This window comes from Leptonychotes weddellii, chromosome 4 (assembly GCF_054177405.1).
Source record: "Leptonychotes weddellii isolate Sample4059 chromosome 4, ASM5417740v2, whole genome shotgun sequence".
In the NCBI taxonomy this organism is placed as follows: Eukaryota; Metazoa; Chordata; class Mammalia; order Carnivora; family Phocidae; genus Leptonychotes; species Leptonychotes weddellii.
The window spans coordinates 80840339-80853330 of record NC_138372.1 but is presented as its reverse complement, the minus strand read 5'-3'; the positions used below and the strand labels follow the sequence as shown (position 1 = coordinate 80853330).

Here is a 12992-nt window from a genome sequence, read left to right as displayed (position 1 = left end):
TATTTCACATCTTGATATGCACTCATTCTACCAATATGCACTAACCTCAGCATATTGATAAGTAATGGACTGAATGGAGAAGAATGTATGAGTTGTCATACCTGTCCCTTTCCTTCTATGTCATCATTTTGGCATAAGTGAAGACAGGGAATTAACAATAGTAAGAAAGGATATCATAGAGTTCCTTGGTTGTTTCAATATCTTAAAACACCATTGCCTTCTCTCTGCATTCAGAAGAAGTTCTGTTTCAAACAAAAAAGTTTGGCCTTTCTGGGCTATTAGCACCCCCACTTGCTCAATCCCAGAAATCTATGCTCAACTTTTACTTGCTGAACTCCCACTCATGGAGGATTCACCATAACACTCTATGCATGGGACATTGCGAAGGCCCTATGCAAATGATACAGCAAGAAATCGCAGGCAAACATATTGTGTCAATGTCCTGTGGTCACCTGCACACTTGGTTGTCCCATAAGACTTCATTAACAAAGCAAAAGTTCAAAGAAAAAAATTATTCAGAATTTCAAAATACTGACAGAAGATCATTAAAGCAAATATGGGGCTTGTTCTGTGATTTTGTTCTTTATTTTTTTCTTTTCTACAACTCCATTTACATTTGGTTTGAATTTTGCAGTTATTTCCACAGCACAGTAAAATATTTAATTTTTTTAATTTGCTTCAGTTTTATCTTTGTTGGGTAATTCCCTCTTATTATCCATTTTTGTAAAATGACATGTGGGTTTATGACTAGGACACAGAGAAACAACACAACTATCTAATTTGCTGTCTGTGAATGAACTAATAGATATGCAGTGACCAATCAGTAGCAGACTGAAAAAACTGATGATTAATCACTGAAAGTGATAGCATCTTTTGTATTTACATAGAGATTTATGGACCAAAGAGCTAACAGCAAAGTGTATACATTCTGTATTTACTCATATTAATGGACTATGGTAACTGTAATTGGGACAGTGATGTTGGGGGACTAGTGTTATTTAACTAAACAACAGTAAATGATATTTGTGCATATTAGAACCATGCAAAATGAGGACTGATTGTATTTATTGTCTCATACCTTTTCATGGATTCAAGAATCTAGGAATGGTTTAGAGTTCTGGTTTGGGATTTTCATCAGGTTGCTGTCAAGATGGAGATAAAAAGTTTTTACATCTTAAATATGTAAAGATGACAGTTATATGAATTAGAATATAAAATATCATTGATTTAATATAATGTCATTAGGCAAGTTATGAAATAAGAAACATAAAAGGTCATTATTTATACTAGTAAAATACTTAACATTTCCAATAACAAAACAAATGCAAATCAAACAAGAGCAAACAGTTTTGTGCTCTGCAGATTTTTATAATAAAAAGCAATAAAACTGGGGCGCCTGGGTGGCTCAGTCGGTTAGGCAGTCGCTTAACTGGTCATGATCCTAGAGTCCCTGGATTGAGTCCCGCATCGGGCTCCCTGCTCGGCAGGGAGTCTGCTTCTCCCTTTGACCCTCCACCCTCACATGTGCTCTCTCTCTCATTCTCTCTCTCTCTCAAATAAATAAATAAAATCTTAAAAAAAAAGCAATAAAACTGATCATCAATGTTGATGAATGTGGAATACGTGTGGAAATAGACACTTTTGTACAGTGTACATAGAGCCCAGGCTTCCTGGAGAAAAATATATTCATATCCTTAAAAGTTTTTCTTACTCTTATACCTACCACTTTCCCTTGTAGGAAAATGTACTAGGACAATATTAAACAAGTGAAGAACATAAAATCAATAGCATTATTCTAACAACTGGAATTTCTGAGATGTAAGTTTTACTCCACAATTGCTGTTCTCTTTGAAAAACATCCATTTGGCATGTTTTATAAACTAGGCTCTATTTTAAAATTCTGTATATACAAAGATAAATAAGACTTGGTGCATCCTTTGATAAGCCTTAAAATTTAGTGTGTCTATAGATGGGTGTATATAATATTCCTCCAATTAATGCTACTAAATGTCTGCAATAAAAATAGGTTTCTGTCTCCTAAAAGCATTAGAGCCTCAGGTAAGTGCAGAAACAAGGACAGAGGATGGGTATCTTCTCTTCATGTGCTAGGCAGAAGAATTTGAGAGCAAAAGCAATAGGATGTGTCATCCTTTTTCCCCACAGCTGCTGAACCTCTATTGCAAGAGAAGTTCTTGGTATTTCTCTTGACCATGAGAAGTATTGTGCAAATTGTTAATGTCTCTTTGCTTTCAAAACTATCTTGGAAGAAGAGTGATGAAATGCTTTAAATTTGTATTTCATTTTGTGCTTTATGTATTGTTGACATGCAGTCTTTTCTTCATCTTTCACTTTTCCACTATAATTCATGCTTATGATGTACATGAGAAGAAATCATACCTGTTAACCTACTTGAGCCAAAGGAGATACAGTTTGAAACAGGTTAAATGTTATTTCCCAAATCACAAACCACAGAGATAAAGGCTTCTTAATATCTAGGCTTTCTGATTTCTACTTCAGTATGGTTGTTTTTGTTTGTTTGTTTGTTTGTTTACATTATTTCCCATATGATTTTGACTATCTCTTTGATCTTTTTTTTCTCCTAAGGGAGGAAGAGCATCTTCAAATGAAATGAAAAAGGAAAAATAGAGACATTTTCAAATATATATTGGTTACAGTTGAATGTATTGTGTAAGCCACTGTAACTTAATAAGTACTTACATTGCATAGAGAAGGCAACTGTAGCAATTATTAAAGGCAACATACGGCAGGTGCCTAAAAGCTCCAGGGTAACAAAAAAATACGACTTCCGCTCATTATAAGTATTTTCTAAGATCCTCTTAATTGCTGTAGTAATTAAAATTTACCAATTTTTGTGAAAATGCCAACTGACTTATTACAATGGACTGAATACATGCTTTGCATCATTAAGCTCGTATAAAAATGCCCATTCCAAGAATACTTAAAGGTGTTTCTCCATAGATCCATCCAACTATATCTATCCATATAGAGAGATCCAAATCTCTCTATATAGATAGATAGGTAATGCCTGACTCTCTGTGCCTGTGTGTATTATATAAAGAAATCTTAGAGTTTAAATCCTTCTCTTACAAAGTTGCCATGTCTCATTTTGATTTTCTACACATTGTAACCTGTTCTTCAGTATTTTCTGATTAGTAATATATACTGTGTGGTGTTTGAAATCTATTGGTAAAGGGTAATAATTAGCATTAAGAAAATTTATTAATTCAGATCAACAAGACAGCTCAGTTTTCCAGATTACATTGTACTACTGGTGACACCACTATGATTAAAAGAAATGTTTGCTGAATTAAAATACAAATGAAAATATAATAATATGCATTAACATTTTAATTCTGGGATCCCATACAACATGGAAAAAAAAAAACTTTCCAAAAGAAACTGGATTTCTTTTAACTTTAAACCTCTCGTGTTGTTAGATATTTCAAGTTATTGGATAAACTTGAGAAAAGTTGTTTTCACAATATAATTTTAAATTCATGACAACATAACCACTTGAAATTGGTTTTCAAGTTAGGGTTTAGTTTTTATTTGTTTAATCAATCCAGGGTTTATGAAACTCTTGAAGGCTTATAAATAGCTAGAAAAGCTTTTTTTAAAAAAAGAAAAGAATATTTAATATTGTAAGAAATGCTTCTCATAAATTTAATAAAATGTTAACACTAGTTCTTTTATAAATTATGATTCAAAATGGAACAGATAAAAAGGCAAAATGTTTTAAAATGTTGTTAAAAATGTAATATCTAACCTAAGCTGAATTTTATACTTTTAAACACTCAGGTTGTATCAGTTAAGGTTCTGTATAGGAAGACAGTCCACTTTAGGTTTTTTGTCGTTGTTTTGTTCTGTTAGCAGAAAATGGAAATGTTTATGAAATCACAGATCACGTCTGGAAATAGGGAGTTTGAGAACATATTATCTTAGCTGCATCCCTGTATCTCTGGAAATTGGAACCAAAAAGCCACTGACACAACTGTAGGCCAACATCAACAAAATGGTGAGTAGATACCCAGAATGCTGAGGTCAGCTAGCTCCACAGATTCTTGATATAAATGAAACTTTGACTGGACAGCAAACACTGAGTCTACCGTAGTAACTTCTAGTGATAATTCTATCTACAAGACTTTGTTTGAGAGAAGAAATGTCCAGAGTATTTCAGTCAGTTACCCAGATCACAAAAACCAACCTAAGAATTTAAACAGAGGGAATTTAATGAAGACAATTTGTTTTCTGAGAAGCCAAAGGTAAATAGTGATCCCTTCCCCAACTCCCAAGATTAAAGACCAAGAAACACTCTTATTCTTATTAAGGAAAGATAAAACAAAGAGGAAATGTCACCAGAGTTTAGAGACCATAGTTATCCAGGATCCATGGTGGGCATTCCATTTTGGAGTGGGAGCCATGGAGAAGTTGTGTTAGCTGTTAGAGATAGGGAGAAATGCTCTAGCTCTTCCTTCCTCATGTCACTCAATATTCTGACTTTGGCTTCCATAAACCAGAAATATGAGAAGCCAATTAAAATCTAGCTTCGAAATGCTGACTGCCAACTTAATTGGCAGAGCACAATTCACATCATTAACCCAAATTAAAAGGGAGTTGGAAAGTAGTTTCCAACTTTCCAGTCTATTCTTTATAGAAAGGTCTACTAGACTACTAGAAAGATGCTTACTGCCAGTTCATCATACCCAAGATAGTCCATCTTAATATCTATCCTTAAATTTCAAGACAATAACATGTTTTTAGCTAATATGGGCAAATATATCTCTTAAAATGGAAAGGTTATTGTCCCCTTACCAGATGGAAAAACCTTCAAAGATATCAACTCATCATTCCATATCTGAGTGACATTCATTCTTCTTCCTTTTAGTTACAATTCCTCTTTGATAATCAGTAACCTCAAGCATAATTTATAAAGCTACCACCCATGTAATTCTTATATAAAGTGATAGCAGAAATAGAGAAGGAGAAACAAAATTGGCATAAATGCATATATTTATTAAAAAATGTGGATAGCTATCACAGAATTATGGCTGATATTTATAATGTTTTCCATTTTCTCTTTGCCCTCAGTTAGCCCTTCAGCTGCAAAAAGAAGTTATCTGACATCCACATAATGGTCACCTTGTCTATTTGAATAGCAAGAACATCCCATGCCATGACAGGTTTTTTTGTCCATTTGGTTAGTTTTTATGTTCAGTTGCTTTTTTTAGATTTAAAGCTCTTTAATTCAAGGATTTTTTTTTTTTTTGAGAAGCTTATCCCAATGAGCTGTTTGATAGATGTATTTTCACCACTCCTCCAATCTGATCATTTCTAAGTGCCTGAACATCTGGATGCGATGAACTGTGTGAGCATCAGTGTCATGAGATCATCTCTTCTGCCTTTCAAACTGAGTGCCTAGATGTACCACTTAAAGTTTTCTCCAGTAGGAAGATTCCCTTTCCCTTGAATTAAGATGTAATAAAGCAACAATACGCTCCTGGTAGATGCTATTGCAATCTGTGGTACTTGGTTCAAATATTTCCTTGTGGGGCCCGGTGAGGGAAAGTTAGCACTGCATGTGGAGAAAATACACTATATAGGCAAACTATTTATACTGCCATACTGCCATTGAGTTCAGCACCTGCTGAGTCCTATCTAATATTTGCCATTTCCACATAATGCTTTATGTTGTATATACTTACCTTGATGTCTTGATTGGACATATTTTAAATTAAATCTCCAAAATAGGGCGCCTGGGTGGCTCAGTCAGTTAAGTGTCTGCCTTCTGCTCTGGTCATGATCTCGGTTCCTGGGATTAAGCCCCGCATCGGGCTCCCTGCTCAGTGGGGAGTCTGCTTCTCCCTCTCCCTCTTTTCCTCCCCCTTGCTTGTGTGCTCTTTCTTTCTCTCTCAAATAAATAAAACCTTTAAAAAATAAATCTCCAAAATATACTTTTGTTTCTTCTGTTTAATTTATGAAGAATAATAAATATCAAAGGTATTACTGGTTGTCGGTGAGTTGATTACATTTGCTTCCCTTTGCTTTTAAACATGCAATGTGTTTTATCCAATCTAAGCTTTAAGTCACCAGAAGCCATATCATCATCATCATCATCACTATTATTTGGTATCTGTTAAAATTTCTATATAGTTCCCCTTCCATATAATTCAACTATTATGGTGTTATAGACACATATTTTTGAGAACCAGTTTCTACTACTATTATAGTATAAGATCATTTTTAACAAAGATTGCTCGATGAGTGTTTGTTGAGCCCTCATTAATGTGATTAGTGCCCATATAAAAGAGACCCCAGAGAGGTGTCTTTTCCCTTCTGGCATGTGATGACACATTCCATCAATGAACTAGGAAGCTGACCCTCATTAGACACCAAATTGGCCAGCACCTTGATCCTGGATTTAGCCTTCAGAATTATGAGATATAAATGTCTGTTATTTAAGCCACCCTGTTTATGGTGTTTTGCTATAGCTTCCTGAACAGACTATGGAAAACAGTATGGTGGTTCCTTAGAAAATTAAACATATAGGGGCGCCTGGGTGGCTCAGTTGGGTGAGCGACTGCCTTCGGCTCAGGTCATGATCCTGGAGTCCCGGGATCGAGTCCCGCATCGGGCTCCCTGCTCGGCAGGGAGTCTGCTTCTCCCTCTGACCCTCCTCCCTCTCATGCTCTCTGTATCTCATTCTCTCTGTCTCAAATAAATAAAAATAAAATCTTTAAAAAAAAAAGAAAATTAAACATATAATTAACATATGGTACAGCAATTCCACTTCTGGTTATATGCTCCCCAAAATTGAAAACAGGATCTTTTTAAAAAGGTTTTATATATTTATTTGACAGAGAGAGAGAGAGCACAAGTAGGCAGAGCGGCAGGCAGAGGGAGAGGGAGAAGCAGACTCCCCGCTGAGCAGGGAGCCTAATGCAGACCTGGAATCATGACCTGAGCCAAAGGCAGATACTGAAAGTGGGATCTTGACAGATATTAACACATTCTTATTCATAGAAGCATTATTCAAAATATACAAAAGATGGAAACAACCCACGTGATTTATCCATTCAAGAGATGAATGAATAAATGACATGCGGTATATACACACACAATGGAATATTATTCAGCCTCTATAATGAAAGACATTCCTACATGTGCTACAGAGTTGGAACTTGGAGACATTATGCTGAATGAAATAGGCTATTTACATATTTTATTTGAAGAACTGTTGATTCAAATTCTTTGTCCATTTTATTTTATAATTGGGTCATTTGTCTTTTTATTATAGAGTGTTAAGAATTACTTACTTATGGGGCGCCTGGGTGGCTCAGTTGGTTAAGCGACTGCCTTCGGCTCAGGTCATGATCCTGGAGTCCCGGGATCGAGTCCCGCATCGGGCTCCCTGCTCGGCAGGGAGTCTGCTTCTCCCTCTAACCCTCCTCCCTCTCATGCTCTCTGTCTCTCATTCTCTCTCTCAAATAAATAAATAAAATCTTTAAAAAAAAAAGAATTACTTACTTATGTTTTTCTTTTGTCACTTTTGCAGTTGGTGGCATACATTAGAAACTATGGCCTAACTCAAGATCACAGATGTTTACTTTTATGCTTTCTTGTAGAATTTTTCATATTTAACTGTTACACTGAAGTCTATGATCCACTTTGAGCTCATTTTTGTGTATTGTGTGAAGCATGAGTCCACATTCATTGTTATGCATGTGGATATCTAGTTGTCCAGCACCATTTGTTGAAAAAACTATTTTCCCCATTGAATTGTCTTGGCACCTCTGTCAAAAATCAATTGGCCATAAATATAGGATGTATTTCTTGACTCTTAATTCTACTTTATGATCCATATGTCTGTTCTTTGCCAGTGTAACACTGCCTTGGTTACAGTAGCTTTATAGTGTCAATTGAAATGTGAATCCTCCAACTTTGTTCTTTTATTTTTTTTTTAAGATAGTCTTAGTTATTCTGGACCCTATGAATTTCCACATAAACTTTAAGATTAGTTTTCCAATTTCTGCAAAACACTAGCAGGAATTACATGGGAATTATATTGACTCTATACATCAATTTGGGGGAATATTGCCATTTTAACAATATTAAGTCTTGAAACATGGGATGTTTTTGATCTTTAATTTGTCTCAGTGTGCTTTGAAATTTTCAGTGTATGAATCTAGTATTTCTTCTGTTAAAATTATTCCTAGTTATTAATTTGTTGTTGTTGTTATGAATTAAGTTGTTTCCTTGTTTCATGACCAGATCATTCATTACTGGTATATAAAAACACAGTTGGCGGGCACCTGGGTGGCTCAGATGGTTAAGCGGCTGCCTTCGGCTCAGGTCATGATCCCAGGGTCCTGGGATCGAGTCCCGCATTGGGCTCCCTGCTCCTTGGGAGCCTGCTTCTCCCTCTGCCTCTCTCTCTCTCTCTGTCTCTCATGAATAAATAAAAAAAATCTTTAAAAAAAAACAAAACACAGTTGGCTTTTGTAAATTGATCTTGGATATTGCCACATTGCTGAATCCCATTATTAGTTCAGATAAAGTGTGTGTATATGTGTGTGTGTGTGTGTGTGTGTGTATGTGTGTTTGTATTCCTTTGGATTTTCTATATCCAAGATTGGGTCACTTACAAATAAAAATAATTTTACTTCTTTCTTTATAATCTGGATACATTTTATCTTTTTTTTCTTATCTAATTGCCGTGGCTAGAATCTTCAGTAAAGTATTAAGTAGAAGTGGTAAAAATGGATATAATTTTCTTGTTCCTGATTTTAAGAGGAAACATTCAGTCTTTCTTCATTAAATATCCTGTTAGTTGTGAATGTTTTACTTTCTCAGACTTAGAGGATTCCCACATATTTCTAGATGTTAAATAGTTTTATCATGAAAAGGTGTAGAACTTTTCAAATGCTTTCCCCCTATCTGTTGAGATAATCACATAGCTTTTATCATGTATTCTATTCTTATACAAGATTACATTGATTGATTTTTGTATCTTAAATCTACCTACATTTCTGGGATACACTCCACTTAACCATGGTGTACAATCCTTTCATATGTTGCTAGATTCAGTCTGTCAGCATTTTACTGAGGATATTCTACACTTATAATCATAAAGGCTATTGCTCTGTAGTTTTCTTGTAATATTTTTTTCAAGGCACATTTAATTTAATATCAAGAGTGTAATACAGGGGTGCCTGGGTGGCTAGGTTGGTTAAGCATCTGCCTTAGGTTCAGGCCCTAGGATTGAGCCCTGTGTAGTTTGGCTTCATGCTCAGTGGGGAGTCTGCTTCTCCCTCGGCCCCTCCCCCTGCTCATGCTCTCTCTCTCACATAAATAAAATCTTTCTTTTTTAAAGAGTGCAATACAAAAGTCCCAAATACAATGAAGGAAACACATTCCCCTGTTAATACCAACAACAATGCTCTTTCAAAAATGTGCCTACTGAATGGAATGGGGATTTAATTTAACTACTGAAAAAAAAATAATGCAGTGAGTTGCTCATCACAGCCAATATCCTTATACAATCTAGTAGTGAAATGAGTGTTTCTAGTGCTTCCAACAGTTTCAACCTGAAGTTTGATACGATATCTTTATGTTTGTACAGTCCTTGATAAGATCATCTACAGCATTAGCAACCATTCAAAGAACAAACCATTGATTAAAACCACATGGATTTAAGGCTCAATCACTTATATAAAGCCCCAAACTAAGTGGTTAAATATGGGAACTACCTGTACTGACATCTACTATTTGATTCATGGCTATTAAATTGGTTCTTAGTAAATAAACACTTTTAAGGCAAAATTCACCTCATTTGAGTTTTGACTGAGAGGTTCAACAACAATCACAGTTTTATTGGTAACATTGACATACAGTGTCTCTAAGTCACTATGCTCAAGGTTAAGAGTGATGGGTATCCTGTTTTTACATTTTACTGGAATTTTACAAGTTCAATTCATGATATTAAATCTGTAGGTTTTCCTTCCTCCAAACTGAAGACACAGTGTGCCACACACATGATATTTCCATTTCCCCCTCTCTTTTCTTCAAACAGAAACATTTCTCAAGTGTCTACAAGTTTTAGAATGGCAATTTTTCAGAGGCAGCCACTTTGGAATAGTCCCATGCCATCAGGCCTTGGAAGCAGGGGGAGGGGAAGAGAAAAAAGCTAAAGCATAAGTTTCATTTGGGAAGTTTTATATTAACCGTTACAAGCCGGATAGTGTAAAAAGTGGCTTTTTTTGGCTCAAAAAGTCTAAGTCTTGGTGTGGAAACCAGTACGTGGCTGTCTCACCAGAACTTTCTCCTAGTGGAACTATCAGGGAAGTCTTGACTGGGGAGTACGATTTGTTCACCTATCAGATGTAAACCTCCAGGCACTCAGTTCATTTGGGGTTTGCTCCAGTTTGACTTTAGTCTATCATAGTTCACCTTTCATTTTTAGAAAAAAAACAAGTTGATCACTGGGTCTGCTATTGTTGATCTCAGTTGGGCAACACTAGGCTGCTGGATTTGCTTGAGGTACTTGATTTGAGTAGCACACTCTTTCATCTCTTGCTCCTTGGTTGCTGGTTGCATTACAAGGATGTCTTCCCTGTGCGCAGACTCTTGTTTAGTTTTTCTTCAGACTCCCTTAAACCTATTGCATCATTAATTACGATCTGTGTACTTGCCCTCCGAAGCTTGGTTATATGCTTCATATGCTTCACATTGTTTCCATCTTCAAATTAACTCAGCATGTGCTATAACTTTGAAGTCTGTTTCACTCAGTGGAAACTTTTTGGGAAGAGGTTTCTCCTTGGTCATCTTGAATCTTAATCCTTTTCAGAGGGTGGTTGCCACCCACACTCACATAGGCCAAGGCCAAGCTGCTGGATCACTGCCCAGGCCTCCAGAGCACTCCACCCCACACTCCTCCTCCTCCCTCCACAGCCCTGTGCTCTCCTTTATTTGTGGTCTCACCACCACAAAATGACGCTTGTAGTTTTCTTGTAATATGTTTGCCTGATTTTCACATCACAGTAATAGTGACCTCGTAGAATGATTTAAGAAGTGTAATCTTTTTTGGAAGAGTTTGTGAAGGATTCCTATCAAGTCTTTCAAAACATGTTTGGAGGAGTTTATTAGTGAAGTCATTTGTGCCTGGATTTCTCTCTCTCTACCTCTCCTCTTCGGCTCTTTCTCTCTCTCTTTTACTAATTGAAACTCTTTACTTTTTATAGATCTATTCAGATTACTTAGAGAGAGAGGGGGTATTTGAATTGCTCCAAATTAAAGCATTATAGACTGTTGTCTTAATGAAGATTAATAATTTCTCTTGGTAGGTTTTTTATTTTGTTTTGTGGCTTTAGCTACAATTCTGTAATTATAGTTCTTTTACCATATTTTCTTGTTTTAGAGGGAGTTGACACAATTCTTCACTCTACCATTACAGAAGATGATCTGGGTCAGAGGAACATTGGTTCTACCTCGTAGTTATTGTGAAGGTAGAAAAATTTGAACCAGTAATATTTTATTTTATTTATTTTATTTTATTTTTTTTTAAAGATTTTATTTATTTGACAGAGAGACATAGCGAGAGAGGGAACACAAGCAGGGGGAGTGGAAGAGGGAGAAGCAGGCCTCCCGCAGGGCAGGGAGCCCGATGTGGGGCTCGATCCCAGGACCCTGGGATCATGACCTGAGCCGAAGGCAAACGCTTAATGACTGAGCCACCCAGGTGCTCCTGAACCAGTAATATTTTAATGAAGAATCTTTATAAGAATATGATATTTTGGGGCTAACTGAACATAATAAAAAAGAATATGATATTTTAAAAATATCTAATAAAAAGAACAATCAAATAATGAGTGCAAAGGTAAAATATATAATACCATTGATTTTATCAGAATCTAATTCTTATAAAGAGATAAACAGTTGTGGATAAAATGATGAAAAGCCTCTTTGTAAGATATTAAAATGGGTCACAAATATTTGGCTGCCTGAATTATTTCACTAAATATCTGAAGTTATATGACTTACAAGTAAACACCAACTTATCCTAAGGCTGAGGGCATCAGCTTTCTAAGGCAGATGACTAATGAATGCAGCTTTTGATTCCAAGTTTAATAATTTATTTGCTTATCAATGCCACCATAAAATCCCTGAAGAGCTTTACAAAATTTGCAATGAGATAGAGTTAGCAGGTGCTACTAAGGGAATATGCAAGTTTCCTTAACAAAATGCCAGAAGTTGATTGTCGACCAACTGGGGAAGACCTATGAGATCCTTCCAGTGTACACAAAAGGAATGAATCCATAATTAAATTACAGTTAATCACAGATGGTTATTTTACAGCAGGTGCTCAACTTTGAAAGTGTAGTTCTGGACTATTTTTGTTCCAACATAGTGCTCAATCCCTGTTGGTTATCTGGCAATATTTTATGGTTAGAAAAAGGTTTATTTATGGTGGAAATTTTACTTTGTCTATTCCATAAATATATAAAATATTATTTCATGTAATCTTTCATATAAATTTTGTGAGCATGCACATCGTTGTTTTGATATTTAAAAAAACACTGAAAAATACAGTTTAAGTATTATTTATCAGATTCATAAGCCCCCTTGATTCAGAAATAATGGTCACTCAAAGGTATTAGTAGGATTGTTTCAAATAGCAACCAAATTTTTAGTATTTAATATTGCTCATTTAGAAAAAAATAAATCATATAATCAACAACACCTTCAGTGACAAAATATAGGCTTATTCTTGTCACATTTTCCTTTCAAAGAAGTTAATAAAATAAGCAAAAGGTAACATACTATTGAATTATTGGTACAGTAAGCATCATAATGTATGAAGGAAAAGAGTGGGATAATTGTTTACATGTTTAAAATTAATACTAAAATTCCATAAATAATAACTTTGCTCAGCAAAACAGATCCTTCTTCTGAGTATCATAAATATAAAGCTGATC

General features: G+C 35.4%; 1 pseudogene; it reads right to left on the bottom strand.

The window, feature by feature from the left end:
* Positions 1-10116: 10116 nt before the first annotated feature.
* LOC102728485 (pre-mRNA-splicing regulator WTAP-like) lies at positions 10117-11198 on the bottom strand (annotated as a pseudogene).
* Positions 11199-12992: the final 1794 nt, after the last annotated feature.